This window comes from Sinocyclocheilus grahami, unplaced genomic scaffold (assembly GCF_001515645.1).
Source record: "Sinocyclocheilus grahami isolate Dianchi unplaced genomic scaffold, SAMN03320097.WGS_v1.1 scaffold483.1, whole genome shotgun sequence".
NCBI lineage: Eukaryota > Metazoa > Chordata > Actinopteri > Cypriniformes > Cyprinidae > Sinocyclocheilus > Sinocyclocheilus grahami.
The window spans coordinates 202,688-208,774 of NW_015505662.1; positions in this window are offsets into that span (position 1 = coordinate 202,688).

Consider the following 6,087-nt stretch of genomic DNA (forward strand, 5'->3'; position numbering starts at 1 on the left):
ATATAAAGCGAACGTATATTCAAGCATGCCATCTCAAGATGTGTCGAGCCAGTTTCAATGACTTCAGCTTCCATGTCTCCTGGCTACAAATAGTTATTCTGTTCCTCACAAAAAGACTTAAAATAGAGCTCACAAGTCTTTATGATGCTTATTTTTGGAGACTGACAGCCCCAGTCCCCATTCACTGTCATTATATTGAAAAGGACAGCCTGGGCATACTGTTAAACGTCTCTTTTTTGAAAGTCATATGGGTTTGGGATGACACGAGGATGAGTAAAAGATGGCAGGTCTTACATGAAATCATAGCACACAAGGGTGATTCAATTTAGACGTTTACCTTGTGCTAATACTGTACAAATCAATACACATCTCTCTGATTCCAGACACGCCGTCTCCTGTCTTCCCCTGAGCAATGTGCTCGGCGCCTGAGGACTCAGACCTACCTGTGATTCAGGAGCACATTTGGCCCACCTGACAATTATAGATGGTGTCTCCTTTCATTGGCATCACTGAAATCACAGGAGAGCAGACATGATGTATGTGGAAGGAGAAAGAGGTGTTCTGAATAATACATGACTGCTATTTGGCCTCCTTGATAACAAATAAACCAGGAACAACAACGTCGCCAACCACCAACAGATGGCAGCACCATACAAAGGCAAAACTGTGGTGAAAAGTGTAAGTTGAATGGCACATAATATATAATGTAACAGTTTTATAAGTCGCCATATATAAACTCTGGGATCGGAGAGCACTCTGGCACACAACACGGCTGCATCTGGGAACAGTCAGCTTCAGCGGAACTTGTCACTCTCATATCCAATCACTTACAATAACACACTTTTCTTACACTTAGACAAAAACCTCCACAGTGTTAATTAGGCAGAATTAAATATGGTTTATTAAATTATAACATAATTCATTCTTATTCTTCAGAAAATAACAAACCGGTAACTTATGAACCAGGTTTTGAAGAGCCATTTAAAGGGGTCCTATTATGCTCTTTTACAAAGTCTTGATTTTGTTTTGGGGGTGTACTAGAACCAGCTGGACCAGTGTGTGTTGCGATTGGTTAGCTGGACCAGTGTGTGGTGCGATTGGTTAGCTGGGCCAGTGTGTGGTGCGATTGGTTAGCTGGACCAGTGTGTGTTGCGATTGGTTAGCTGGACCAGTGTGTGCTGTGATTGGTTAGCTGGGCCAGTGTGTGCTGTGATTGGTTAGCTGGGCCAGTGTGTAATTGAAAATGAGTGACACCTGCACCACTCACCAGTCTCGAGTCTCACGGAGGAGCTCCGGAAGGATAAAAGGGAGGAGTGACAACCGTGTTGAACAAGAGAGGACCAGGTCTGGAGTTTATTTTGTGTTTTGTGTACGGCAGTCGTCCGCGAGGGGCTGCCGCTTTACTTTCGTTTTGTGTTTGTTTATTTGATTAAAGTTTTGTTTAAGTCTTCGCCGGTTCCCGCCTCCTTCTTCCCGTGACTACGAACGTTGTTACAGTCTGCCTTGGGAAAGCTAGCGTGTCTCCGACATAGTGATAACACTCGTTGCCTTCTCTAGTGCAGCTCAACCAGGTCTCGTCCCATTCGTCGATATTTGTGATATCACAAATCCCAGAAAATAAGCATTGTAGTCCAAACGAGTCGTTCGTTGTAGTTTTTGAAAAGTGATTTCTGTTAAATAAAATATCTCCTTTTGAAGTGGACTTTGAGCTTTTTAAATTTGCAGATCTTTTTTATGCTCAAACAGCAACATTACAGACTAACTAAAGGTGAAAAAGTGAAAAAGCATAGTAGGACCCCTTTAAAATCCACTCATGATCCCATTTATTACTAATCATCTTGTTGCACGTACTCTAAAACAAACCAAAGGGACACTGAAAGAAAAAAAGTTTATTTTTAATAATATTTCTGGTGAGACTTAAATATAAAATATAATTTATAATTATATATAATTATTATGTTTAGAAATGTAGAAAATTATTGCGTTATAGAATAATACAATTTAATAGCAATGGATGTTTGAGCTTTGATGGTGATGTGAGAGTCTTTTGTGTCGACTGAATGTCATCATGCGGTCACCGTCAGCTGGGCTTCTGTAATCATTATCTCTCCAGACCAAACACACTGCTTCAATCGACTTACTCAACAAATATCTGATTACGTCACACGGGTTCATGTATGAATCACCCACACCTCATATCATATGCCTTCATTTGTTTATACAAAGTAAAATTTGTTCTATTAACATATTACACAGATCCCCACACAGTTTCTTATTCACTGCGCTCACATTCAAAAACAAGACGAGGAATGAAAGAAAAAATCCCCAAACCGAGTGAGAACAGAATGGTATTCTCAAGTGGGAAGCGGGGAATTTTGTCCTTCTATTCCCAACGGATTTCGTGTTCCTGGTCATACGGAGGCCTTTCTTACCGCTGGGTTTCACCTTGACCCCGCAGCGTTGTGTGTGTTGTAAGTGGGCAGCTGCTTGGGCTCAGCACTGTTAGAGTGTTGTGTTCACTCAGGTTTTTATACCACCTTCTCCTCTTCCACAGGGGGCAGACAATAAAGACGGGTCTTTATTGAGGAGAACAATGGTGAGGAGTTACAGCAGAAGAGACCTCCAAAGCATGTGGAGTATATGCAGAACTGCAACAGAGGTCAAGTATGCAAATCCCACTAAGTACACACTACACTGTATGTCAGAGATCAGTGTTTCTCAACTGCTTTCTCCAAATCTGCCAAAATCATACAAAAGTTAACAAAAACATTCTTATGAACAAATATTTTGCTATCATTTAAAGAAATAATTCACCTGAAAATGAAAAATGTGTGGCTGAAAATTTTCTCACACTCAGGCCATCTAAGATGTAGATGAGTTTGTTTTTTCATCAGATTTGGAGAAATTTAGCATTATATCACTTGCTCACCAGTGGATTCTCTGCAGTGAATGGGTGCCGTCAGAATGGCAGTCCACATGCTGAGTAAATTTTCAGCAAATCTTGTAATTAGTATGATTTTCCCTGCATCCCCAACTTTATTAGAACATATTTGTAACCCATTTTTGGGTTGCAACCCACCAGTTGGAAACAGCCTTTTAGATATTTTGAATTAGTGCATTTGTCAAATTTATTAAGCTTGTTAAGAAAAGAATCAATTATGGTTAAATTCTTGTAAATTCCTGGCTGTAACTATAAACATATTTGGCTGACTTTTTTTCTTCAAAAACAAAATCAAAACAAAAGCGCGCACATCACTGGAAAAACACACAAACAGGGTGCTCAACAAAAAAAATTGATCATGAAAAACTGACTTATTTTCTTGCAATTTTGACTTTACATTTCACAATTTTTTCACAATTAAGACTTTTCCTCACAATTGCAAGTTTTATATCACGTAATTCTGACTTTTTTCTTAAAATTGCGAACTGAGAGATATGAACTCAGAATTACAAGAAAAAAAAATCAAAATTGTGCGATAAAATGTTGCAAATACCTTTTACATTTTTTTTTATCCCATGCCAGAAATGGGCTTCCATAATATTCAGATAAACTCCAGTTTTTCATTATTTTTGCTCAGATTCTATAAATCTTTACCTTTTTTTACCTGCAAACTTCATGTACTTTATCTCATTTCTAAGATTGTTTCTGTCACCGAATAAAAAAACAAATTATTACTTTATCTCATTTTTCCCCCTTACATTCTGAGTTTATATTGCAATTACAAAATTTTCTCAGAATACAAAGAAAAAGTCAGAATTTTTAGAAAAAAAATTAGATAAAAGTCATAATTACCTTTTTTATTTTTTCATCCTGTGGAAGAAACAAGCTTCCAAACTAAACTGTACAAAACTCTTTAACTCTAACATTAACTGAATGAATAATTTACAGTATGCAAAAATAAATGATAATGTCGATCATTCATAAAAAACTGTTGGGAATCTCTCAACTATGTTACTACAAAAATCAAAGGAAAAGGAAATGACGAAACATTTTCATATTTTGTAATATTTGTATTTTGTTTCATCATCACAAAATGGGTACATGGGGAGGAACAAGCCTTTCAAAAGAACCTGAGGTATTTTGCTTCAAGCAGCCTAAGGTATCAAGATTTTCTCTTTAAAAAAACCCTATATCAATTAGTTTTGTTGATACAATGCCTATTCACACAACATATAATAATAATAATAATAATAATAATAATAATTAGTTGCCAACTATTTAACAATTTCAGAAAAAAAGGACAGCCTGCATCTTTTTATTACATGTTTTAAATAATAACAAAGTCTTTAAAAATATAGTACAGAGAAGGTAAAGGAAATACAGGTAAAGTCTTACACAAGGAAAAAAAATACAGCAGCACAAATACAAGATTTGCCATACAGAAAAGCTAACTGAAAAAAATACAGACATAAATAAATTGCTGAACTATCTCCCATGGAGAGGGCAATCCCATTCACATTTGCACACGCACACCCTTTCTGTGTTATATTTAACCTTTGGAGCATTCTAGAGATTCTGAGAGACACAGAGAGGATGAAGGGAAAAGGTGAGTGAAGAAGAGAAAGAGGAGAAAATAAATTGGTGCTGAAGAGAGCAAGTGAAGCAAAGGGACAGAAAAAGAGAAAGCTCAGAGCTCAGACATGTAGCGGACTCATTAAAAGCTCCCCTGAGAAGAAAGCATGCAGAATGTATTTTCACCATAGTGCAGATTCTGTTCTTATCAGTTACTGGTCTTTCACATAAAGTTTATGATCCAATAGAAACTAGCGGTTCAGCAGACTTAACTCTGTCAGACCATAAGCTAGGTTTAAATGCATCCTGTTGTGTATACTTTTTTTTTGCCAATGAAAAGGTTAGGGGTTTATCTCTTCTCCAAGACGCCAGTCTATATGAGCATCTGCAAAGGGTCCATCTGTCAGTCATTCACAACATCCATCCACACATCCTCCCACAATCAGACCCAAACAAACAATAAATAATGTCATAAATATGCAGAACAACTGGGGGACACAGACAAACCCCTTTAGAGTCCCTGTCATTTTTTTCCCTTCATTTTGTCTTGTGTGCTTGTTAATACAAAAATCAAGTTCATGAAAATCAAAATGAGTCGCTATTCATTTTACAATGCTGGAGTATCATACATATTCTTCTAGATTTCTCTAGATTATTCATGCTGGATTAACGTCTTTAATAATTCAAGCCAGCAGGCTGGAGAGACAAACAAAAGCCATACCAAATGCTTTAGTTTGTGACACACCGCAGGACATCAATGATTACACATGATTTTTTGTAAAGCGTTGTGGTACCCTTTTAATGAGAACATCTAAAAACGTCCCTCTTAAAGCAACAGAAAGTGCATTTAAACATCAGATAATTCCTGCTAATAACCGCACTCCCTTATAAAGAAAAAGGAGGACAAAAAAAGAAGTAAAAACACATATTGCTTGTAGTTGCGTATCGGTTTTGTGAGTGTATTTTTGTAAATCACTTTAAAAAGAGAGATCAACACTGAAAAAGAGGAAAAATAAAAACTCCACAATCTTTATATTATTTCTCATTACCAGAATGAACCAGTAGAATAAATTAAAACCGTAACTAAGAAAATGACAAAAAAAAAAAAAAAAACTAGACGTCCATTGAAATCACTGTGTATAGTTCATATACTATTTGTTTATAATTAAAACAGCAGCCTTGACGCATGCTTAGTGAGAGGAACGTGGGTTGCACAACAGTTCGAGCATCACCACTTGGGCACAGGAGGGGAAGGACTAGACCCTGAAATCTGGGTAACAAAAGAGTGACCGAGAACATTATGGGAAAGAGTCCACAATGCATTTCCTTCATGACATGCCTGATTCCTCCTCCGGGATTCCATGAATGCTGGGATACAGGAGCAGGGTGGACAAGAGCACTGCACAAAGAGGCCTTCATTCAGCCAGTGTGCATGTACCACCAAGGCTTAGTCTGTGCTGACTCCTTGTGCTGTGTAACTTCACTGAGTCCACTAACTTCACAGCCATGCTTGATTCTCAATACACCAAAAGGCTGGTAAAGCTTTTATGAGGAATGGGGGGGGGGGGGGGGGG